We start from the raw sequence: 25,967 nt of genomic DNA on the forward strand, positions 1-25,967 counted from the left end.
ATCTTAATCTATTACAGTATTTGTGAGAATGGATTCCAAATATCATTGAATTTGTCCATGGCACATCTGCATTTACAGTATATGCAAGTTGCTCATATGTTGCGAGTTTGAATAAGTCTTCAATCCCATCGTAAAAGGGAGCCCGATTTTTTTAATGCAGATTTTTTTAATTTGCCAAAATGTCTCTGGCTATACTTTTCTGGATGAGAAATAGACATAACAGGTGGCTGAAGAGTTGCTTTCTTCTTCTCTCCTCCTGGCCCCCTCAGCAATAGATCACAGCTTCTATAGCCTACATATAGCAGCGGTATTTAAAATTAAAGTCATCATGGCATCCTTTTTTTTGCTTTTCAAAATATGGCAACCCTAGCTGGGCTTATTTTCCAAGGTGTTTTTCAAAAAAAAAAGGGGGGGGGAGAGAATTTCAAAAGGCATTTTTTAAATCATCCCTCTCAACTAGTTTGGGTGAGAGAACAGAGCTTCTTGGTGATGGCACCCAAGTTGTGGAATGCCTTAGGCACATTAGGAGAGGCTTCAGGATCAGACCATCGGCCCATTTAGTCCAACACTGTGATCTCACAGCTGGCCCTCGGATGCCCCAAGAATAATCCTGCAAGCAGTACTTGAGTGCAAGATAAGTTGCAATTCCCAGCAACTGAGATTTAGAGGTATATTGTATCTGGCATCAGAGGGAGAAGGAAGTCATAATGGCTGTCAGCCATCAATAGTGTTATGGACTGAGTTGAATAGGATCCAGAATGCAGCAGTCTGATTGGTCCTAGAACAATAGGGTCCAGAATGCAGCAGTCTGATTGGGCCACAGGAGCCACCCAATCCAGCTCCAGGTGGAAGTGAATCCGCAACCTGATTGGCCTACAAGTGAATCCCAGAATTAGCCAATCACATGGGGCCCATTGTGTAAATAATGTATATAAAGCAGACATTCTGGGGGAACTTCCATTCCTCCTCACCACTATGAGCTGAATAAAGAGCACGGAATCCACTCTCGACTCCGAGTATATTTCCAATAGCAATACAGTGGTACCCCGCAAGACGAACGCCTCGCGAGACGAAAAACTCGCAAAACGAAAGGTTTTTTCGTTTTCGAGTTGCCTCGCAAGACGAATTTCCCTATGGGCTTGCTTCGCAAAACGAAGCTTGCCCAGGGGACAGCGGGTCTTCTCTTTTGAAGCAAGGGGCGGCGGGGAGAAGCGATCTTCTCCCCGCAGCCCCAGGTCCGGGGACAGCGGGAAGCGCTTCCCGCTGCCCCCGGACCTCTTTTGAAGGAAGGGGCTGCGGGGAGATCGCTTCTCCCGGTGCTCCGAAGCGGGGCGGGGGGGGGGCGGGAACACCTGCCCCAGCCGCCCCGCTTCGGAACGCTGCTCCGAAGCGGGGCGGGGGGCGGGAACCTCGCACCCCGCCGCCGGGCATCTGAACGAGGTCCTGGACCTCTTCTGAAGGCAGGCGGGGGCAAAAGTCTTTGCTCCCCCCGCCTGCCTTCCCGGGACAGCGGAGACTTCTCCGCTGCCCCGGGCGATCTTAAAATGCTGGCGGGCGGGAGCGAAGCGTTCGCTGCCGACCCCCAGCATTTTAAAATCTCCCCGGGGCAGCGAAGACTTCGCTCCCGCCCGCCAGCATTTTAAAATCGCCCCGGGACAGCAGGGGCTTTTAAAATGCTGGCGGTCGGCAGCAAAGCCCTCCTGTCCCCGGAGCTTGTGGGGCGGGAGGTGGGAAGAAGGGCTTTTCTTCCCACCGCCAGCCTTCAGAACAGCCTTCTGAAGGCTGGCAGTGGGAAGAAAAGCCCTTGTCCCCCCGCCCAGCCTTCAGAAGAGGTCGGGGGACAGACTGTCCCCGGACCTGGTCTGAAGGCGGTTTCCCTAGGAACGCATTAATTGATTTTCAATGCATTCCTATGGGAAACCGTGCATCGCAAGACGAAAAAACCGCAAGACGAAGAGACTTGCGGAACGAATTAATTTCGTCTTGCGAGGCACCACTGTATTGGAGATTCTCACCCCACCCTGAGATCTGCCTATCCCCTGCGCTTGCTGTTTTTCTGGCTGCCCACTCTGAAAACAGGATACTGGACTAGATGGGCCATTGATCGGACCCTGGAGCCTCATCTTCTGTTTCGCCGACCGGTTAAAACTTTCCCGTTCCAGCAAACGCCCCACTTCCAGAGCCAGTTCCCATTTTAACGCCATTGGTTTACGCTCTCACGGGAATGTCATCCTTTTTTCGTGGTGAGAAGCCCCCCTGCCCCTGAGAGATGCAAATGCCTTGAAGGGGCAAAGCCTCACGTTTCCTAAATGAAAGTGAGGAGCCGTGACTTGAGGGGTGAGAAAGGCCATTCACAAAGTCTCAGGTCCCAGGTACTACAAAAATGGGTCTTGGGCTGAAGACCCTGGGCTCAGCTGGAAGTTGACAGGGCTTGAGGGAGGCAGGGGGTGGACCAGGGGTTCTGCTCCACACAAGACAGCTTCCTATATTATGACTGCTTCTCAGACAGGCAGCTGCCTGGGACCCCTATCTATCTATGTACATATTCATAATCCACGCTTACGGAAGACTACAACCAGCAAAAGGCATTCATAAATCTCTATCATTTATGTATTCATCATGGCATTTGCATCCCACCATTTTCTGCAAAGAGCTCAAGGAGGCATGTGTGGTTCTTCTCTCATTTAATCCTAACCACAACCCTGTGAGGGACACGGGTTGAGCTCCTATTGCTCGGTCCCTGCTCCTGCCAACCTAGCAGTTCAAAGGCACATCAAAGTGCAAGTAGATAAATAGGTACCACTCTGGTGGGAAGGTAAACGGCGTTTCCGTGCGCTGCTCTGGTTCGCCAGAAGCGGCTTAGTCATGCTAGCCACATGATGATGATGATGATGCCCCACCCATCTGGCTGGGTTTCCCCAGCCACTCTTGGAGGCTTCCAGCAGAATATAAAAAAATTAATTTTTTTTTAAAAAAACCTTCTTGATACTTTTCCCAGGTCACAGTTTAACACTCTAACCCAGGGATCAGGAACCTTTTTCAGCTGTGGGCCAGTCCACTGTCCCTCAGACCATGTAGTGGGCCAGACTATATTTTGGGGGGAAAAATATGTACGAATTCCTATTCCCCACAAATAACCCAGAGATGCGTTTTAAATAAAAGGACACATTCTAATCATGCAAAAACACACTGATTCCCAGACCGTTCACGGGCCCAGTATATTGCATAGGCCTGCCTAAACAACAGGGCTTTCAAAAGATGTCTGAAAGAAGGCAGGGGCAGTTCCTGATGAATATCCACCGGCAGGGAGTTCCGCAGGACAAGGCCCACCACACTAAAGGCTCCGCCCCCTTCTGGAGGCCAACTGAAATTTGGGGCCATATGGAGGGGGGGGTCCCGTGAGCACCTGCAGGAATGCCCCCCCCGGGAAACTCTTTTGGAAGCACTGCAGTATCACAGAAGCAGCCTCTGTACAGACACAGTCCCTTGAGACAGATTGGAGGGACCTTTTCTTTTACTTTGTTTCCTGAATCGGGACCGAGGGAGGATGCATCACAGATCCAGACTCCTATACAATCGGCTTTTCCATCATTTTTGGGTGGGTGGAGGCCTGCCTGCACCCCGCCTCTTTCTGCCCCTGTATTTGCACATCAGTGCTCCCTTGTCTGTTCAGAACCACCAAATTAGATTTGGAGATGCACAATTTAACTCTCTAGCTCATCAGGAAAGAAACCGGGAAAGGGTGGGTGGGAGAGAGAGAAAGAGAGAGAGAGAGAGAGTGCAAGCCAGCAGCTGCCCTTTTCTCCCAAATGATTCCGGCTCCTTCCAATTAACGGCATTGTATCATTCCACACAATTTAACCCAAAAGATTCGGTTAACAAGACCAAGGAAAGGACTCGGGCCACACGCTCGCTGGAACAGAAGCGCTGCGCTGCCACATTGACCGTGCAGAAGTGGGTAAGGAAGCCAAGAGGGGGAGGAGGGAGAGGAAACCCAACATTAAAAGCCTCTCGTGGGTTGTAAATCAATATGTATTAATGGCTGCATCAGAGGCAGGAATGCAGATGGAGAAGCTGGTTAAAGCTCCAATGTTTTAAGCCTGCAGCTGGTGGCTTCGAGGGAGATGCCAAGCCCCTGGATCTCGCTGCCCGGCGGCGGTTCCTGCCCCCAGTCTGCCTTCCTGGCAAGCTGGAATTTGCAGTCCCTGCAGAGGAACACCAGGCCCTCTCTGTGTGCATCTGCCCCCACCCTGCTTGGTTCCGTAAATTCGTCCCTATAAAACAGATTATTCAGGATCGTGGTTTGCATCACACACACAAAATGCAAAAGAGTAACAACTCACTGCACTTTAATTCAAAATCCAATTAGAACTATTTGGTGCCATTAATTCAACAAAACTGATGAACTTAACCCAGTGATACCAGCTTTTCAAAGTCTGGGAGTCAATGACACCTTTAACACCCCCCCCCCAAGGGCACCCACCTGACTCTTAGAAACCCCACCCCACCCAGGTAATCCCACTGCCCCACTTTGGAAACCAACGGGTTAAACGCTCAGCCCTCAGCCTGTAATGAAACTCAGCCAAATTTGTGTAAATGAAATGAATGCAGATTCATTCTCTCTCTCTCTCTCTCTCTCTCTCTCTCACACACACACACACACACACACACACACACACACAGAGCGAGGGAGCGAGAGAGAGCATTTCTTCTGCGAGGCATTTGCGAGCTTTTTTGCGGAGAAGGCCTTGTTGCTCCGCCATGACCTCCCTGCCAATTTGGATACAATAAAGGAACTGGAGGCCCCTCGACTGTCCTCGGGTCCAGTATTGGACCATTTTGACCGGATATCCCCAGCCGATGTGGACAGACTCCTCCGAGCTGGAAAGCCCACCACCTGTCCTCTCGACCCGTGCCCGTCCTGGCTGATTAGAGCGTGTCCAGACGAGGTGCGGGCCCCCCTGGGGGATATCATCAATTTGTCCCTTGGCACCGGGACATTCCCAGGGGAACTGAAGGAGGCAGTGGTGCGTCCGCTCTTAAAGAAAACATCATTAGATCCCTTAGATCTATCCAATTACCGCCCGGTCTCGAATCTTCCATTCCTGGGTAAGGTGATTGAGAGAGCGGTTGCTGAACAGCTTGGTAGGTTTCTGGATGAAACATTGGCTCTGGATCCATTCCAGTCCGGCTTCCGCGCTGGTCATGGGACCGAGACAGCTCTGGTCGCCCTAACAGATGATCTCCGCAGGCAGCTGGATCGAGGTGGGTCGGGGCTGCTGATTCTTCTAGACCTGTCAGCAGCCTTCGACATGGTCGATCACGAACTCCTGGACCACCGCCTTGCCGACGTGGGGATCCAGGGCACAGTCCTTCAATGGCTGTGCTTGTTTCTCTCTGGTCGGGGACAGAGGGTGGTGCTTGGGGGGGAATTGTCATCGCGTCACTCCTTGGTGTGTGGAGTACCTCAGGGTGCGATACTCTCCCCGATGCTTTTCAACATCTTTATGCGCCCCCTCGCCCAGTTTGTCTGGAGTTTTAGGCTGGGCTGCCATCAGTATGCTGATGACACCCAACTCTATCTGTTGATGGACAGCCACCCAGACTCGGCCCCAGACACACTGATCAGATGCTTGGAGGCTGTGGCTGGATGGTTACGTGGGAGCCGGTTGAAGTTAAATCCTTCGAAGACAGAGGTCCTCTGGCTGGGACGGGACGACATGGGACTGAGGGGGCAACTCCCATCTCTTGCGGGGGTGCAATTAGTGCCAGCACCGTCCGTTAAGAGTTTGGGTGTAATCTTCGATACCTCCCTCTCCATGGAGATTGCAGATTGCAGCTATAACAAAGGCGGGATTTTTTCATCTCCGCCAAGCTAAGCAGTTGGCTCCTTACCTCTCTCGCCCTGACCTAGCCACTGTGATCCACGCAACGGTCACCTCCAGACTGGATTATTGTAACTCGCTCTACGTGGGGCTGCCCTTGAGACTGACCCAGAAACTCCAGCGGGTGCAAAATGCCGCAGCGAGACTCCTTACGGGGTCTTCGCTTAGAGATCACATTCATCCGGTGCTATACCAGCTGCACTGGCTCCCGGTGGAGTACAGGATCAGGTTTAAGGTGCTGGTTTTAACCTTCAAAGCCCTATACGGCCTAGGGCCCTCGTACCTACGGGACCGCCTCTCCTGGTATGCCCCACAGAGGAACTTACGATCTTCAAATAAAAACACCTTGAAGGTCCCAGGCCACAGAGAGGTTAGGCTGGCCTCAACTAGAGCCAGGGCTTTTTCGGCTGCGGCTCCAACCTGGTGGAACGCTCTGTCCCAAGAGACCAGGGCCCTGCAGGACTTGACATCTTTCCGCAGGGCCTGCAAGACAGAGCTGTTCCACCTGGCCTTTGGTCAGGGCGCAGCCTGACTCCCTCCTTTGGCAATCTTTACAAAACTTTAGTTTATGGTTGCCATCAATTTTGATTTTAATTCATTTTTATAATGTTTTATAATGTTGCACTGTTTTAGTGTTGTTAGCCGCCCTGAGCCCAGCTTCGGCTGGGGAGGGCGGGATATAAATAAAATTTATTATTATTATTATTTATTATTCTTCCTCTCTTGACTCCCACCCAAGCAAAATATAGATTGCAAGCTCCTTGGGTGCAGGGACCTCCCTTTTCTGCTTCCACTCTAAATTTGTGCAGATGGTGGTAGCTTTATAAAATAACGAGGTGCATTCAAACTAACTTTTACTCAGAGTCCATCGGGTGAAATTAATGGATTAAGCGTTAATCTGAAATTAAGTTACTCACGGCCATTAACGTCAACAGGAAAGAGTAAAAGTCAGCTGACTACCAACCCAATACTGGTTTATTTAAAAGCATTTATAAGCCACTTAATAGATTATTGGGGTTTTTTTTTGCAATACGCAAGTGGTGTAGGGTGTAAAAAGCAACCAATACTATGCAATCACAGGACTGTAGAGTTGGAAGGGACACCCAGGTTCATCTAGTCCAGCCCCCTGCAATCCAGGAATCACAGCTAATCACATTCAAATGAAACACAACCTAAGACCAACAAAATAGTATCCTAAAAGCACATGAAACAGGGATTCGGGGATGCAAATACCTAAAACAGGGAAAGCCTAAACACCTATCCCCTTGCAGCCAGTGCTGGGTGGTGGCACTTTCCAGGGCCAAAATATCCTGCTGCCGCATTTTGAAATCTGGATTATGTCCAGTGTTATAAGAAATTTAAGGTCTTATATATATAAAATAAAAAGGTAAAGGGACCCCTGACCATTAGGTCCAGTCGTGGCCGACTCTGGGGTTGCGGCGCTCATCTTGCTTTATTGGCCGAGGGAGCCGGCGTACAGCTTCCGGGTCATGTGGCCAGCGTGACTAAGCCGCTTCTGGCGAAGCAGAGCAGCACACGGAAACGCCGTTTACCTTCCCGCTGGAGCGGGACCTATTTATCTACTTGCATTTTGACGTGCTTTTGAACTGCTAGGTAGGCAGGAGCAGGGACCGAGCAACGGGAGCTCACCCCGTCGCAGGGATTCGAACCGCCGACCTTCTGATCGGCAAGGCCTAGCCTCTGTGGTTTAACCCACAGCGCCACCCGCGTCCCATATATATAAATTAGTTGTTCATAAATGTACCAAGCAAACACATATAAATATGTAAACCACATGTCTGAAGCCCACAAAAAAGTCCTGGAACCATTTTCTCTCTCCCAAAATGACTGAATATTTCTCTGCAAGGTCCAAGGAAACGGGGAAATCTCCCCATTGTCTCTTTGCTCACAAATCCTGTCTGAAGGGCACATTTAAGATATGAATAGGGTGAGCCTGTGACCTGAGTAGTTATCATAACAAAAGAGTGGCCAGGATGCCCAGGTAATCCAATCAGGTAACCTGGCAGACAGGAAGAAGTAACACACCCAAATTTCCACCCCTTCTGTGATGTATGTATGATGTTTCTGTGGGCGGTCTTGGACTCCAGGGTGGGCAATTTCAAAATGTCTATATAAGGGCTTGCACACCTTTGTTAGGGGTCCTCCGCTCTCCTGTGTGTGAGGGGAGCACCTTGTTGCAACAGCTTTAATAAAGATCAGGCTTACTAGCTGCTTTGCTTCTCAATATTCTCTGGTTGGCCTCTGCTATTTTCTCCTACCGATAGAGAACCCACAAAAGGACTCTATATGGGCTCTTGGGTACCCTGTAAGGGAAAAGGAGCAGTTTTTTCCTCATAACATCCAGCTTCTGCTCTGACACAGCCCTTGGGGGAAGGAGCCAATTCATCTTCTCCCAGCAGGGCGATTCTCCCACTAAAAGCACACAGCTGATTTTCTTCCTACAGGGGAGAAGACAATGAACCTGGTATCTTCTCCCTGGCCATTGGAAAAGCAGCTGGAGAAAGGAATAATGGGGAGAGAGAGTTGAGTGGTCTACACTTGTGCAGAAACAACAAAGGCTGCTGGGCCGGTCAGATCCTGCACCTCTCCACCAGCAACTGTCAGGAAGTCCTGAAAACAAATGCTACGAAGTCCCCCAATGGCATGCTCCCAGTACATTTCCAAGCACAATTCAAAGTGTTGGTGCTGACCTTTAAAGCCCTAAACGGCTTCGGTCCAGTAGACCAGAAGGAGCATCTCCACCTCCATCGTTCTACCCAGACACTGAGGTCCAGCTCCGAGGGCCTTCTGGTGGTTCCCTCCCTGCGAGAAGCCAAGTTACAGGGAACCAGGCAGAGGGCCTTCTTGGTGGTGGCACCTGCCCTGTGGAACGCCCTCCCATCAGATGTCAAAGAGAAGAACAACTACCAGACTTTTAGAAGACATCTGAAGGCAGTCCTGTTCAGATAAGCTTTTAATGTTTGATGAACTACTGTATTTTAATATTCTGTTGGAAGCCACCCAGCGTGGCTGGGGAAGCCCAGCCAGATGGGTGGGGTATAAATAATAAATTCTATGCTATGCTATGCTCGGCTGGGCCCCCAGGGAAGTTGTGAGGAATGCCTGGGCTGGGCACAAGAATCGTGGAAATGCAGAGGTGGAAGGAAGGTACACGAAAGGGACATCTAGACCAACACCCCCCCCCCCCGGATGCAGGAGAAGCCTGGCCTCTCTGCAGTGCAAAACTCTGGACCAGGGTGGATTTGATTTAAATCAAATCAATTTAAATCACGATTTAAGTCACTAGTCAGCAAGGTTTGATTAAAATCTTTCTTTCTTTTTTACGGAAAGACTCATTCTTGCTGGTATCAACTTAATATTTACAACGAGACGAAGGTTTCATTTTTGGAAGAATAAATTTTCAGAGTAGTTTTTACCGTTATATCAAAAATTACTGTCTTGGTTATACTATCAGAAATACACAGGCAGATAATTATGAAATGATTGTGAGGTTTAAAAAGTTCACTGTTTATATCTGGGCAACCTTTCTGCTGCACTTTATTGGAAGGAGAATAACAATCATTTCCTTATTAACAAATTAAACAATTTATTTAACTAAAACAATAACATTATAGCATACGTATCCATGTTTGTTAACTGATGTGGATAAATGATTTAAAACAACAACAACAACCTTAGACTGAGTTTCAGCCCACATGAAAAACTTAGAACAAATCCTTATTTCCTGATGAATAGCCTTTGGACTATAATGTAACTTCAATAGAAAACTATTGTTAGAAAGATTTTTCCTCCAAAAGCATTTTATTTTAAAAATCCAATTTAAATAAAAAAATGTGATTTAATTTTTAAAAAAATCCAATTTTTATGGTTCTCCCCCCAAAAAAACCATTGATTTTTATCCCCCTTGCTCTGGACCCTGCTTGCAGGCTCCTCACTGGGCATTTGCTTGGCCACTGTGAGAACAGGATTCTGGACTACCTTTGGCCGGATCCTGCAGCCGGCTTCTCTCACACCCACCCTCCACAGCGATGCAGCAATCCTGCAAGCATGACCAACAGACTGGTCATTGGCGCAGTGGCAGCTGGTCTGCAGACCTGCCTCCCCCCCACCCCCAACCCGCCTACCCTACAAGTTGTTCCATGCGGCAGCCTCGCTTGTTAGCAATTCAGAATGTAATCAGAGAAGCACATTTGCAAACGCCCAATTAATCTAATAAACAGGCTTCACGCTGAGCCTCTGGCAGGCCTGAGTGGGGCTGGCTAATTTCAACAGAGGCAGGTTTGAGCAAAGGGAAATGGCTTGTTTGGAGGGGGCGGGGAAATGGCTGGGCAAGCTGCAAAGTTAAATACCTCCCACTGTTATCTTAGCATACCTGCGATGATGTCAGCACAGCTCTGTGAATGCAATTCACAAACACACACACAGCAGGACACAAACCTGCACTGGTTCTTTTATTGACAAAACACATCATGGAAGATCTGTCTGATGGCTCAACTGCCCCAGCTGAAAGAATGAATTTCAATATGTACAAATGTCAGGTTCTACGCTGAGGCAGGAAGATCCAGATGCAAAAATATAAGATGGGGAACCCCTGGTTTACTAGCTGGACCTGTGAGAAGGATCTGGGGGTCTTGGTGGACCACAAGCTGAACATGAGTCCACAGTGTGATGCAGCAGCAAAAAAGGCCAATGCTAATTCTAGGACAAGAAGCTACAGTTAGAACTGGATATGGAACAACTGATTGGTTCAAAATTGGGAAAGGAGTACGACAAGGCTGTATATTGTCTCCCTGCTTATTTAACTTATATGCAGAATTCATCATGCGAAAGGCTGGGCTGGATGAATCCCAAGCCGGAATTAAGATTGCCGGAAGAAATATCAACAACCTCAGATATGCAGATGACACAACCTTGATGGCAGAAAGTGAGGAGGAATTAAAGAACCTTTTAATGAGGGTGAAAGAGGAGAGCACAAAATATGGTCTGAAGCTCAACATCAAGAAAATGAAGATCATGGCCACTGGTCCCATCACCTCCTGGCAAATAGAAGGGGAAGAAATGGAAGCAGTGAGAGATTTTACTTTCTTGGGCTCCATGATCACTGCAGATGGTGACAGCAGTCACGAAATTAAAAGACACCTGCTTCTTAGGAGAAAAGCAATGACCAACCTAGACAGCATCCTAAAAAGCAGAGACATCACCTTGCCAACAAAGGTCCGTATAGTTAAAGCCATGGTTTTCCCAGTAGTGATGTATGGAAGTAAGCGCTGGACCATAAAGAAGGCTGATCGCCGAAGAATTGATGCTTTTGAATTCTGGTGCTGGAGGAGACTCTTGAGAGTCCCATGGACTGCAAGAAGATCAAACCTATCCATTCTGAAGGAAACCAGCCCTGAGTGCCCACTGGAAGCACAGATCTTGAAGCTGAGGCTCCAAGACTTTGGCCACCTCATGAGAAGAGAAGACTCCCTGGAAAAGACCCTGATGTTGGGAAAGATGGAGGGCACAAGGAGAAGGGGACAACAGAGGACGAGATGGTTGGACAGTGTTCTCGAAGCTACCAACATGAGTTTGACCAAACTGTGGGAGGCAGTGGAAGACAGGAGTGCCTGGCGTGCTCTGGTCCAGGGGGTCATGAAGAGTCGGACACAACTAAACAACAACAGTCTAGGCTGCGTCAACAGAAGTCTGGTGTCCGGATCAAGGGAAGTCATAGTCCTGCTCTATTCTGCCTTGGTCAGATCCCACCTGGAATCCTGTGTCCAGTTCTGGGCACCACAGTTTAAGAAGGATGTTGACAAGCTGAAAAGTGTGCAGAGGAGGGTGACCAATATGATAAAGAGTCTGGAAACCAAGCCTGATGAGGAGTGGTTGAAGGAGCTGGGTATGTTTAGCCTGGAGTGTGATGCAGCAGCAAAAAATGGCCAAAGCAATTTTAGGCTGCATCAACAGAATTTGAATGTCTAGGTCAAAGGGAAGTCCTAGTGGTGCTCTATTCTGCAATGCAGAAATCACAGCTTAAACATCCAGGACAGATGGCCTTAAACATCCAGGACAGATGGCCAGCCAACCTCTGCTTAGAAACCTCCAAGGAAGCAGAATTCACCGTCTTCCAAGGGAGTGGAGTTCTGCTGCATATGGTGTCTGCTTCCAGGCCAATCCTCTGTTGTCCACCGTGACCCCCCAGATGTGCCCACAAGGAAGCCCCCAAAGTCAGGGCACAAAGGCATCAGTCCCCACCCCAAGCTATCTGTCCCCCAGCAATTTCAACCCACAGACCTTAAGAGAGTCCTGCCAGGCCACTAATCTTGTCACACACTGAACTGGCAAAGGTCGTCGGAACGCCCCCCCCCCCAGTGTTGACTCTGCCCACAAACTCCCCCACCAGGCAAGAACACACTGCATGAATTTTGCATTTTAGTGGATTTCAAATGATGCCTTATTTATGCTCCTTTTCCAAGACACTGTCTACGTTTCTGTCACGTCAAGGAATATAAATATTTCAGCTACACAGACAAATGGCAACAGAGGCTTGAATACAGCGCCCTGCTTTTAAAATTAATAATTGTATTAATCTAACACACAGCCCTGAAACACCTTAATAATGTCATAGTCAATTTAATGGTAACCATAAATCAATTATAACAGATTCCTGTGTCGGTGGAGGCAGACAGCATAAGGTAAAGCTCCTTGCCGAAAGCTACTTCCAAAGTGTTTGTTTTATTGATGGCCTATTAATTTGCTATTGTGCTCGGAGCTGCTCCTTTCAAATTATTGCTTGCATTTGTAGACCAGTTTGAACGCGCTCAGTGGGCAAAGCAGAGTAAAAATATTTGAAATAAATAAATGCGCAGGGACCAAGGCGTGGAACTTTTCTGCTTCTTCCCATAACCAGTTCACTATAGTGGACCCTCGAACGCTCACAGCAGGAAGGTGAAAAAGCCCCAAACTCTGGGCGCACGGCTGTGTGCCTGTGTGTGCATTCACTCCGAGAGATCCACTCACACCCAGGTCTACAGCTGCTCAGGCGGCTGATCATTTCACACTCATTATGTATTTTAATTAAACATTTATGTATACAAGAGATGCCAATCAAGGCAAGCCAGCCTAGAAGGGAATAAATTTATTCCCCCAAAGCTAATGAGCACTTTTTCAGCTTTAACAATTCATTAGTCCCTTGGAATTGACAAGCTCAATTTTAAATGCAGGGTCAGGTCCGCAGCGCCAACCACACAAGCCAGCCAAGGATGGCGCTGGGTGCCAGGGAAGGGGTGGCACGGCGGCACTCCTCCCGGCACATCTCCTCTGACCATGAGCTTCGGTGCTGCTTGGCTTGGTGGCCTCTTTATGTGAGACTCGAGCAAAGTCAATTTAGCCCCCATCCTCACCCCAGTGGGGCACGAAAGCGAGGGAGCGAGGGGTGGCTGTGCCTGAGATTCCTTAAATCTATTCCCCCCCTCTCCCTCTCCTCCCAAGAAGCCCAGATGAAATCAGGCAGGCAACTCTCCCCCGAATGCAAGTCCTTCTTCATGCAGCTCGTGGCTAAACTATGGAACTCCCTGCCCCATGAGGCAGGAAAGGCCAACTTGGATGGCTTTGGAAGATGATGAGACAAATTCATGGAGGGCAAAGGGATGCGATGACTGAATTCAAATGTCACAAGGGCTCTCCCGTGGAAGAGGGAGCAAGCTTTAGCTGTGATTCCTGTATTGCAGCAGGTTGGACTAGATGACCCACCGGGTCCCTTCAATTTTAAGTCAAGAATTGTGGGGCTTCTCATTCAATCACGCCCATCAGTGGGCTCTTGCTCAAGGGCACAGCACTCTCCCTGCAACAACTGGAACCAAGGGCCCTTCTATCTCTGCACTACAGCTGCAAACTCCCCCACAAAGTTCCCTATGAAGGGGCCGGGCACCCACAAATTTTGGTGCCAGGGCCATGCACGCTGCATGGCACCCACGGTGACGGGCCCAAGCTGGCACTCCTGCTCCCTTCCTTGCCTGCCTGGCTCGCCCTTCCCAGCCTCTCTGGAGCTGCTCTCGAGTGTCCGCGGCTGGACGCGGCCCGCCTGCTTTGCCCACCGAAGACCCTCCTTCTCCACCTCGAAGCCACCCCCTCCCCTTCCCGGCACGACCAGGGCTGCAAGGGTTTTTAATGGGGAAAGAAAGAAAGGAGGGAAAGGCTGCCGTCTTAAAAAGGAACGCAGCAGGCAGGCATTCAGCAGGTGGAGCTTTCTCTCCTGGCAACGGGAGATGGCACCTGTTGGATTCCTGCTCGTGCTGGAGGCAGATGCTCAAGTTGAGCTCAACTTGTAAGGCCCTCAGGACCAGGAAAGGATAAGCAAGGACCAAAGCAGCAAGCAAAGATGTGGGTGGCGCTGTGGGTTAAACCACAGAGCCAAGGGCTTGCCGGTCAGAAGGTCAGCAGTTCAAATCCCCGTGACGGGGTGAGCTCCTGTTGCTCGGTCCCTGCTCCTGCCAACCTAGCAGTTCGAAAGCACGTCAAAGTGCAAGTAGATAAATAGGTACCGCTCCAGCGGGAAGGTAAACGGCGTTTCCGTGCGCTGCTCTGCTTCGCCAGAAGCGGCTTAGTCATGCTGGCCACATGACCCGGAAGCTGTACGCTGGCTCTCTCGGCCAATAAAGCGAGCGCCACAACCCCATAGTTGGCCACAACTGGACCTAATGGTCAGGGGTCCCTTTACCTTTACCTTTAAGCAGCAAGCAAGGGTTTTGCATGTGGGTGGGTAAGACAATGGGGCGGATTTTAACACCACCACAAGTGATGCTAACATGGCAAAAGGCCACCATGGGACTCTGTGCATTGCATGTGCGAATGCACCCACATGCAGCACCCACAGTAACTAGTCATGAAAGCCCATGCTTCCAACTCTCTACTGCACAGTGAGTTCCAGAGGTAATGTCACACACCAGTGAAAACACACACACAGCTGACTATCCTGGTGGATAAAATTATTTCTTTTAAATGACAAGAGCGGCTCCGAGGGACCCTTCTACCATTCAGCAACCACCTTGTGTATTGATTATGTGCCCGGGTAGAAAATCTGCACAAATTTTGCAAACGCTGCTTCACCCCTTGCAAGATCTCACTTGGCAGCACCAGGGATTCCTGTTCCTTGTTGCTTCTAGCATGTCAGCAGACTCATGGAAGGGAAAGATGCAAAATTATTCCCCAAACAGATCAATAATGCAGAAGCTCTGATTGCTATCTGTGCTCATGAGAAGACGGGGGCCACCAAAGAGGAGGGTGGGTTAATTGCTTCTGAGGAAGAATTTAAGGCTTGCTGAAAGGGGGCCCTGATAGCGAGAATGGAGAAGGGCAGGCCTGCCCCACTCCCCACCCCACACCCCAAAGTGGGTGCGACTGAAGGAGTAGCCACTGAGCTCCAGGACCAGCTTGCAAGAAAAGATGCAATAAAGATCTTGCTTGCCTCACCTCAAAAAAGGATATTGCAGAACTGGAAAACGGTTTAGAAAAGTGCCACCAAAACAACCGAGGGGGTGGAGTGACCACCTTACGAAGAAAGATGGCTGCGTTTCTGACTTTTTCATTTAGACAAAAGGCGACATGGAAGAACCTTATAAAATTCTGCACGGCATGGAGGAAGTGGAAACAGAAAAGGTGTTCTCCCTCCCTCGCAACACGAGATCCTCGTAGACATGCTGAATGTTGGGAGATTCGGGACAGACAAGAAAGTCCTTCTTCCCACAGTACATGGTTAATCTATGGAACTCTCTGCCACAGGAGGTGGGGGCAGCCCCCAACCTCAATGGCTTTAAAAGAGGACCGGACAAATTCATGGAAAAGAAATAGATTGATGGCTTCTAGACAAGATGGTTCTGCTCTGCTTCCACAGCTGAAGACAGCTATGCTTCTGGATATAAAACATGGGAGGGGAGAGGGCTCTTGTGCTCGAATCCTGGCTGTAGGTTTCCCAAGTCCAAGCGGGATATAACCAGAGCATGCACCACTCTGGTGAGACAGTCCACAGGCAGGGAGGGTCTCAGCCTGCATAGCAGATGGAGCTGGTAGGCAGTCGTCCTGGACACAGAATTGACCTGCACCTCCATGGACAGCTCTGAGTCCAGAATGACTCCCAGGCTGCACACTTGGTTCTTCAGGGACACAGTCACCCCATTCAGGACCAGAGAGTCCCCCACACCCACCCGCCCCCCGTTCCCCAAAAACAGTACTTCTGTCTTGTCAGGATTCAACCTCAATCTGTTAGCCGCCGTCCGTCCTCCAACTGCCTCCAGACGCTCACACAGGACCTTCACCGCCTTCACTGGCTCCGATTTGAAAGAGAGGTAGGATGCTTTGAGGAGGCCCATGCCCTGTGCTCAGATGGGACGTGGCCCATTGGCTGTTCTGCTCAAGTCCCTTGTACGGCCCCCACTGCCCACGGATCTGTGATCCCAGCAGCTGAGGTTTACTCTCTGAGCCACCGGTCAGTTTCTGGGCACAACTCAAAAGGCCTGGTTTTTAGGGCTTGGGGTCACAAGGATCTGAAGGAAGACCTTCAACACAGCCCCCCACCCCAGCTAGGAGTGCCTTGGCCTGCTGAACTATGGCAGGGGGGAAAGAGCCTTCCCAGTGGTGGCCCCTTGTCTATGGAACACCCTCCCCAGTGATGTCCACCTGGCAACTGCTTCACTGTGCTGTCAGCACGAAGGAAAACCCTATTTGGCACCCAAGATTTGAAAATCTGCTGCTTTTACATTTCTTTTTACTCTCTGATATTGCAACGCTTGCCTTTCCCCACTTTAAAGCTGCTCTTTATATTTTTTTGATGCTGCTTTCCATACTGTATGTTCTCGCTTTGGGGAAATTCTTTCACCGTTTTCTTACGTGGTGCCCGCAGAGCAGCAGCTATTAGATGCCATTCTATATAAATGAATGGAAGCATCACTTGCCTTTTGAGACACAACCTGGGTCATCATCAAAACCCAGATGCACAGCCTCTGTCTCCCAGAGCGTGGCACCCTGACCTACTTAATTGCCCTCTTCTGCATGGCCTAAAAGCACCCACTTTTCCCAAACGGCCTGGCTACAGTTGCTATTCTCAGGTAATGTTCGTTTGCCACCCACAGAAAACTGGGTGCTGCCCAGAACACAGAACCTCCTTCCTCCTGGAGGGTTGGGATTTTAAACACACCATCCAGGAAGTGGGGGGGGGGGGGTTGGAATCAAGAGGGATTTTTTTTTTTGGGGGGGGTCCTCTTAAAATGATTCTGAAAAGATTTCATGGAAGTGGAGGAGCTTGTTTGAGAACAAGGAAAAGGCTGGTTTAATCTATACCTGAGATCTAACCCAGAAGTAGTACCTCGGGTTAAGAACTTTACCTCAGGATGAGAACAGAAATTGTGCACTAGTGGCGTGGCGGCAGCGGGAGGCCCCATTAGCTAAAGTGGTACCTCATCTTAAGAACGGTTTCAGGTTAAAAATAGACCTCTGGAACAAATTAAGTAAATAACCAGAGGTACCACTGTATTGTCTTCCAAAGCAACTACTCTATTCCGAACTTAAAACTGGAAAGCGTCGTGTTGGTGGTCAACAAAAGAGGTTTAAAGACAATTCAAGGCAATTTTTGAAAAATGTAGCATAAACACCAACAATTGGGAAAACAAAAAAATTCCTTCCAGTAGCACCTTAAAGACCAACTAAGTCAGTTCTTGGTATGAGCTTTCGTGTGCATGCACACTTCTTCAGATACCAGGTATCTGAAGAAGTGTGCATGCACACGAAAGCTCATACCAAGAACTGACTTAGTTGGTCTTTAAGGTGCTACTGGAAGGAATTTTTTTGTTTTGACTATGGCAGACCAACACGGCTACCTATCTGTAACTGCAACAATTGGGAAACACTGGACTGCGAGTGCTCCAATTGGAAAACAGCCTTTACCAAAGGTGCCATGGGCTTTGAAGACACTCGAACTCAGGACACAAGGGAGAAATGTGCTAAGAGGAAGGCACGCTTGGCAAATCCACACCAGGATCAACTCCTGCCGGGAAACCAATGTCCCCACTGTGGAAGGACGTGTGGATCCAGAATTGGCCTCCACAGTTACTTACAGACTCATTGATAAAACTATGTTTATGGAAGACAATCTTACTCGGCTAAGAGGGATCGCCAAAGAAGGAGGAGGAGGAAGTCTTGAGAGCCTGCAGAGAGAGCAGGCCGTCTTCCACGGATGTAAGTGAAGAAGCAGCTGGAGAGGCTCATGGTGTCTGTGGGGGGGGGGGGCTCTCGCCGGAGGCAGGGGATCCCCTGAGATGAGGAAGCCTGATAATCCAAGATGGGAACTGCCCCTGGCAGGCTCCGAGAGTGTTTGCATCACTCAGGTGGCAGAAGAGTTTGTCAGAGGAAGGCCAGCTGAGAGGCGATGGCAGGCAAGCCTGCTGGCACCCTCAAAGCCCTCAAGGAACCTGCTGCCAAGGTGGGCAAGCCCTGCTCTCCAATTACGCCGCTGCAGCCGGGGGCAGCCCTTAAGGGCGAGGTGGGTGAGGAGAGCCAGGGAGCCACTTGGAAGTCATGGCAAGGAAGGAGCACTGCCCGTTTCCAAGGGAGGAATCCCTGACTCACTGAGGGAGCCTCAAGCACAGCCTGGCTGCCTGCCTGCCTGTGATCTGCTTCGACAGCCACCCACTCGCCAGAGGTGGCCAAGTCCTGATGGAACAGCAAGAGTTCCTGGGCTCCACTGGGTGGAGGGAGTAGGGATTCCTGGGCGAATCTAGCTGAGTTGTGGATCAAACCTGCCTTGAATTGCACTCTCACATGTGCTAGCCCACACCTCAGGGCTAGAAAAATGCAACCTGTGCAACTCACGCAACACGTTGGCGATTAATATACACAGAACAATAATTATACATTTTTTATCAACCTTCTGAGAAAAATACAAAACATTAAACAAAGCCACAGAGACTTGCGGACGGTCTGGGAATCAGCGTGTTTTTACATGAGTAGTGTTAAGTTGTGGGTGAATATATCAGACGACACAGCGATTCTTCAGACACCTCTTGTTTATTCACAGGCCAGAACAGAACTGAACTGAAGGGTTCAGCCAGCCTGCTTATATAGAGCTCCACTACAACGCAACAGTAACCACTTTCTGTAACTATCCAATCGCTGAACGTCACTTTCAATCCCTTATTTGCATATGTGGACCTGAGTGAAAACTATCTACAGTGTCCCCCTGCTGGCCCTGATGCCGAGTCAGAGGACTGGTCCATCTAGATCAGTATTGTCAGTATTACTGACTGGCAGCTGCATCTCTCCAGGTAGGAGTCTCCCCAGCCACACCCAGAGATGTCATAGAGACTCGAACACAGAACCACCCTCATGCAAAGCAGACACTCTAGCACAAAGCCACAGCTCTGCCTCACATGACTCAGCAAACACACACACTTTCTGAAGAGGCCTCAGGAGGTCAAAGGTCAGGCATCTTCCAGAAGCAAATCCTAGGCCCCTGAACCCGTATTCTCCTTGGAAGTTCCCTAGATCAGGGGCGAACACCAGGTGTTCCTTGGGGTGTCACCAAAAAATAAATAAATGCATTGTTTAATTCCAGGTTATGAGCAGAATCAAGGCAAGGAGAGGGGCCAGGGCAGGTTTGTTTGTTTGTTTCATAAGATATATATACCACTTGATTGTTTTTTAAAAAAGACTTGAAGTGGTTATCAAGAGAATAAAGCAAGAAGATTATCAGTTAAAATTGAGACTTAAAATAACTATTTGAATCATTCAAAACATAAAATCAACAATACAGTGGAACCTCAGTTTTTGAACATCTCCGTTGACAAAGGTTCCAGAACTCGAACACCATAAACTGTAAATGCTTTGGTTTTTGAACACTTTTTGGATGTCAAACATGCCGCGCAGCTTCCGTTTTGAGTTTCCCTATTGTACTGAGGCTTCCGTATTGAGTTTTTGGTTTTCGGAACTCGAACAGTCTTCCGGAATGGATTACGCTTGAAAACCGAGGTTCCACTGTAAAGGAACACACATTAAAACACACATTCATTCTCTACATGTCTGGGCGGACTCATCTAAGCAAAAATGTTTTTAGCAGGCATCAAAAAAGAGTACATAGAAGTTGCCTTTCTGATGTCAACAGGCGAGGAGTTCCAGAGCTTAAGTGCCCCTGCCACCCTAGGTTAAAGATCCCAGCTAAATAAACCAGGTCCATCCCTGTCAGAGGGTAGAGGAGCAAGGAAGGGGGAAGCCCTGCTTCCTGAAGGCCAATTCATGTCCAAGAAGGTGGCAGCTTCAGTGGGGGTTGAGATGATGAGATGAGCAGCAGGAAGCACGATTTCAGGTGAGCGACACCGCCAGGTGGAGGGCGGAGGAGACACCCCAGCCCCAGGAGACACCTGCAAAGTGTTTGCACACACAAGCACGATGGTATGGAAACCCCTCGCCCTCTGTCCTCAGCATGAAATTTCCAAAACAATTCTGCAACTTTCCATAGGTTATGCAAAGGAGCCTCACAGCAAAACAACCCACATTGCATACAGACAGGCAATATGCTTGCCAGCTCCCCCCAAACACACCTTTTCAACCACACTTACCTGTAGCCACCAGAGGATCTCGCTCCCAGATACCTGCATGCTTTTATGTTACTACCATGAGCACCAGCTAAACACAGAGAGAGCACCACTTTGGGGGGTCTAACACCCCTCCTCTCATTCCAAGTACAAAAGGTGGCCAAACTCTTGCATGTAGAACGGGCAGACTCAGGGCAGGGTATGGAAGAGCTATGAGAAAAACAGGTGGTCCAGGAGGGGCAAATCCACCGTCCTCCAAACTCCTCCTTTCCCAAGATCTCAGCACCACTGCCAGGACCCCACACCACCCCTCCCCTCTATGCCACCCACTGCAAGGAAAGAAGCAGCAGAGCAACATCGACATAGCATGTTCTGGCCGCCACATTTGGAGCAGAAGCAGCCCTGATGCCACCTGGAGGGCAGCCCCAATGCCAACTCCATACCTCTCGGGGACTAGAGTCTGCCCAGGAATGCTTAACTAGTGACCGACTTCATGCCGGCTGGAAGAACAGGTCAATGCCAACCACACATTGCATGGCCAACGGATTGAAATCAGAACTCAACACTCAGGTTAGTTATGGTTAGGACTTGCATTCCTTTGTTGAGGAAGGTGCACATCCTTAAAACCCCAAAGAGCAGTGTTGAGGGCCTTCCACGTCCATTGTGTGGGGTACATAGGGGCGGACAGGTCAGGCCTCTTCTGCTTTCCTCTGCTCTTCAAATGGCATCAGGGCATTGCATCACCCCAAATCCCTGCCGGAGAGCGGCTCTTTGCACCCCCTTCTTTCTCTCTCTACATGCTAGCTACAGTCTGCTAGGAACAAGGAGGCATCAAGGGAGGGAGGCAAAGGAGTGTGGACCCCCAAGCAGCTGACTCCCCCCACCCAGCCCCCCAAAGACGCCATCGGGTGACAAGAGACAGGACGAGGCAAAAGGGGTGGGGGTGATCGAGGAAGAGAAAAGAGAGGAGGATGAGGAAAGCCATAGTTACCCAGCTGATGAGGCGATGATTCATCTAGAGAGGAGCATGGATGAGGATGAGAAAGCAGAGAGAGAGATGGGGAAGAGCGTCCAGCTGGCAACAAAGCAGATGGTCAGAGACAGAAAAACCGTCACAAAACAGAGCAACCTCTGGCCTGCCCAGTCCTTCCTGGGGAAAGTTCAGCCTCTGCACCACCCACACGGATACGGGCGGCCCTCCAGCCCTCCCCCAAGCCCCTTGAGGTTTTAACTAGGTTGTTAAGGAGAGGCCCCTCCTGCCAACCCCTTCCTCTCATTAATTCCGCTCCTGCCCCCAGGATCGTTGGCTCCTGCCGTCTGTTCCATTCCGATCCTCCCAAAGGAGCCCAGGGCGGCAAGCAAGCAAAGCGGCAAACTAAGAAAGGTTTTTTTTTAAAAAAAACAACAAACGAATAGTGCATTTTAAAACCTTAAGAACAATCTGAGTATGTTTCAGATCCTACATCCTTACAGCTCATAACTTCAAGGTTGCACTGAAGGAGATCTTCCAGTCATCAAATGCCAGGGTGAAGCACATCTCTTGTACCTCCTGAGACAGGGCGTTCCACAAGTGGGGGGGGGCTGCCACCGAGAAGGCCCCTCCATGCATCAGCACCAACCCAGAGGCCAAGACGGCCTCCCCTGCCAATCAGTGAAGGCTGAGCTTGAGAGAGGTGCTTGGGCCCCCCAGCTGTTACTGCCTTTGTACACTACAATAAACACCCTGAATGCCCTCCAGATGGTGGAACTACAGCTCAATGGATGCTAGTGAAGAGCTTTTGGGACTGTTGACACAGGGTCCCGCTGGGCTGCCCCCCCCCCATAGCACCCCAGAAACTGCATTCTGCACTAGCAGACGATCTTCAAGGAAAGCCTCATGCAGAGTAAGGGGCTATAGTTCAGGTGGGAAGGCACTAGAAGCACGGGCACCTTAGCTCCTCGCAATCTGTTCAGAATTGGCAGCCCCTTGTACCAGGCTTTCCTAAGCTGATGCCCTCCAGGTGACTGAACTACAACTCTCATTGGCCCCAGGAAACCACTGCTATGGGACACTGTGGCTGGTGGCAGTCATGGTCCAGAAAGCTAGAGGACGCCAGGTTGAGGAACACTCTTTTGAACCTGACGTTCTCCTGGTGGCACCAAAGTCACGTGTGTCCCACTGCTGGGGCAAGGCACACACAAATCAAACATTCAGCGAAGAGGATCCCACAGCCCTCCTGGGAAGCCAGCTCCACTGCCGAACTGCTCTTTTAACAATCTTGTTCTAATTTGTTAACAAGTTCCTCTTTGCATTCATTCATCTGGCAACTTAACCCCTGCAGCGCGGGGGGGGGGGGGCGTCAACTGCACCACCTTCAATTCTGAATGGGCACCATCTTTCCTGAAACTTATTTTTTGAGGTCTTAAAAAAAAGTGTGGCAGCAGGTTATGATGTCATAACACATACAAAGCCGGTTATGATGTCATAACACATACAAAGCAGGTTATGATGTCATAACACATACAAAGCAAGTGAGATAAAAGAAAGAAATGGTGACACAAGACATCCGTATTTCCCAAGCTGGTGTTCTTGGTGAATGCTGAGCATTTAAGTCTGAAGCATAAGTAATAAAATCCTACCAGGTGACATAAAAGTGTTCTGGATCCCATCCCCCCATGTGTGATTCTCCCCACCCCCCACCCCACTAGCCAAAGTCTGTAAGTTCTTAGGCCACAGAGGCAAATTTAGATTTTTCAAGGTTTTCCATTGCTGGGCTATTGAAATCCTAGCTGCAAGTGACATCCATGTCACAAGGCTGGGCAAGGTGTCAGGAGGTGTTGGGCTGTTCAGATGACAAGGCCCTTTTCTTGACCTCACGGATGTGGCCCAAAGGAAAGCAGAGCAAGACGTCTGGCGCCAGCTTGGCTGCAGGAGTTGCAGGAAGAAGGTGGAAGGGCACTGGCGGCGGGAAGCCTCATTAGGGAAAGCACGCCTTGGTTTAAGAACAGTTTAAGAAAGGACTTCCGGAACGAATTATGTTCGTAAACCGAGATGCCACTGTATGTCCTGTTTAGTTCAGAGTCCGTGAGCAACTTTTTCTTAACCATCTTCTTTGGGGGAATGTCTCCAAACAATTCAAAGAATCATAGAATGGGATGGGACCCCAAGGGTCATCTAGTCTAACCCCCTTCAGTGCAGGAATATAGGCAGCCATCCAATCTCTGCTTAACAACCTCCAAGGAAGGAGAGCCCACCACTTCCTGAGAGAGTCCAATTCACTGTCAAATAGCTCTTTCCATGAGAAAGTTCTTCCTGATGTTTAATTGCCATCTCCTTTCTTATAACTTGAGTCCGTTGGTTCAGGGCCTCCCCTAGACCAGCAGAAAAAAAGCTAGCTCCGTCTTCCATGTGCCAGCCTTTGAGATATTTGAAGATGGCTCTCCTGTCTCCTCACAGCCTCCTCTTTTCCAGGCTAAACATACCCAGCTCCTTCCAGTGCTCCTCATCAGGCTTGGTTTCCAAACCCTTGCTCACCTTGGTCGCCCTCCTCTGTACACCTTCTAGCTTGCCAATATCCTTCTTATTCCCTTTATGTATCTGCAGCTGATAAGAAGTCTTTCAGCTGAGCAATTTTCTTTTTGTTGAGAAGCTCTTCTTTTCAAGACACAGACTGGGCTTTTCGACAAAAACAGCGGTCCTTCACAAGGCCAGAAAAGGCATGTGAAACTGGTCCCTCTGCTAGCTTATTGCCTGTTGTCCTTTTTTGGAGTATAGTCCAGAGGAGGGCAACCAAAATGGTCAAAGGCCTGGAAACGATGCCTTATGAGGAACGGCTAAGGGAGCTGGGCATGTTTAGCCTGGAGAAGAGGAGGTTAAGGGGTGATATGATAGCCATGTTCAAATATATAAAAGGATGTCACATAGAGGAGGGAGAAAGGTTGTTTTCTGCTGCTCCAGAGAAGCGGACACGGAGCAATGGTTCCAAACTACAAGAAAGAAGATTCCACCTAAACATTAGGAAGAACTTCCTGACAGTAAGAGCTGTTTGACAGTGGAATTTGCTGCTAAGGAGTGTGGTGGAGTCTCCTTCTTTGGAGGTCTTTAAGCAGAGGCTTGACAACCATATGTCAGGAGTGCTCTGATGGTGTTTCCTGCTTGGCAGGGGGTTGGACTCGATGGCCCTTGTGGTCTCTTCCAACTCGATGATTCTATGATTCTATGACTCAGGGGCAGAGCAGCCAGGGTAGATGAGGAAGGGCAACAGAACAGGCAAGGGCCCAGTCGTAGGGCAGCAGGGGCTGAAAGGGAAGGAAAATGCCAAGAGCTCAGGGCAACTGGGGAAGGAGCTCGTGGGAAGGTCAAAGGGCAGGAAGATTGGGAGCATAGTTCAGAAGAAGGTTGCAGGTTTAGTCTCTGCCAGCGTCTCCTCTTAAAACTGAGGTTACCAACCCAGTGGCCATGAAGACCTTCACTGGGGACCCCAGGCTCAGAACTTTCATTTTTGTAAGAAAAGCATCAAGTTAAGGTAAGACGGGGAATGTGTAGGAGAAATGATTTTGGGGAGATCTGGAAGGTGTTTGTAGAATTTGTACTGTTAAAACGGAAAGGGGTCAAACCATCGCAAGAGGTGTTGAAATTTTGGGAGGTTGGATACTTACAATGGAATGGTCTTGGTGGTGGGGTGCATATTTTTATTCTTATTTATTTATGATCATTAGTTTGTCAAAATAAAATAATTTTTTAAAAGTATCTAGCCCTCTTAGAAATAAAGTTATAAAGCAAAATGTGCAGGCATCCTTCTAAGAAATTTTCGTGGAATGAGCCAGCCTGGCTGCTTCTGCCTGTCGGTGATTTGAGCCAATGTGTGAAATCAGAAGGCTGGTGAAGAGCAGGAGTTATCCTTTCCAGGGGCAACAAACACAGCATGAACACCACCTTGACATATACCAGACAGCTTCAAAGAGGTGGAACGGAATTTGTGGTCATATCAGCAGTGGGACCAACAAATTTAGGTTTCTAGGTGGGGCTGCAATTTCAAATTAGCAAGGACGGTCTTCTTTGGAGTTTTGTTTTTGGCATGCACCTGGATCGTTCAAAGGAAGTGGTACAAAAAACCCCATCTTGTGCAATCCTCTCGGTTCCTCTTACACCCTTTGACAGGCCACCCGCATCAGACGATGCTCTGAAGAGAGCTTTCCCCGTAACCATGGCAGTGAGACGCAAGTCCTTCCTGGCAACAGCTCCAGCAAAGCCTGATCCGCATGCGGAATTCACAAAGCCATCACACAAACACCGTCCTCCTTCCAGAACATGGATTTTGCTGTAGGGTAGGGCTGGGGGACCTGGGGAGGGGGCTCCCATCATCCCTGCCCATGGACCATCCTTGATGGGAGCTGGAGTACAGCCACATCTGGAGGACCACAGATAGGCCCCACCTCTGCGCTACAGCACTTGCTTGGTCTTCCACTAACCAGGTCCTGAACCCATTTCACCATCTCCAAAGGTTTGTCTGCATGA

At 49.4% G+C, this 25,967-nt stretch overlaps 1 protein-coding gene across 11 annotated transcripts in view; it reads right to left on the bottom strand.

Moving 5' to 3' along the window:
* The window catches only part of SHANK3 (SH3 and multiple ankyrin repeat domains 3), a 487,858-nt gene that overhangs the window by 139,663 nt on the left and 322,228 nt on the right, over positions 1-25,967 (bottom strand). The window lies entirely within an intron of this gene.

The sequence above is a fragment of the Podarcis erhardii genome, assembly GCF_964252035.2.
Source record: "Podarcis erhardii genome assembly, chromosome: 10".
In the NCBI taxonomy this organism is placed as follows: Eukaryota; Metazoa; Chordata; class Lepidosauria; order Squamata; family Lacertidae; genus Podarcis; species Podarcis erhardii.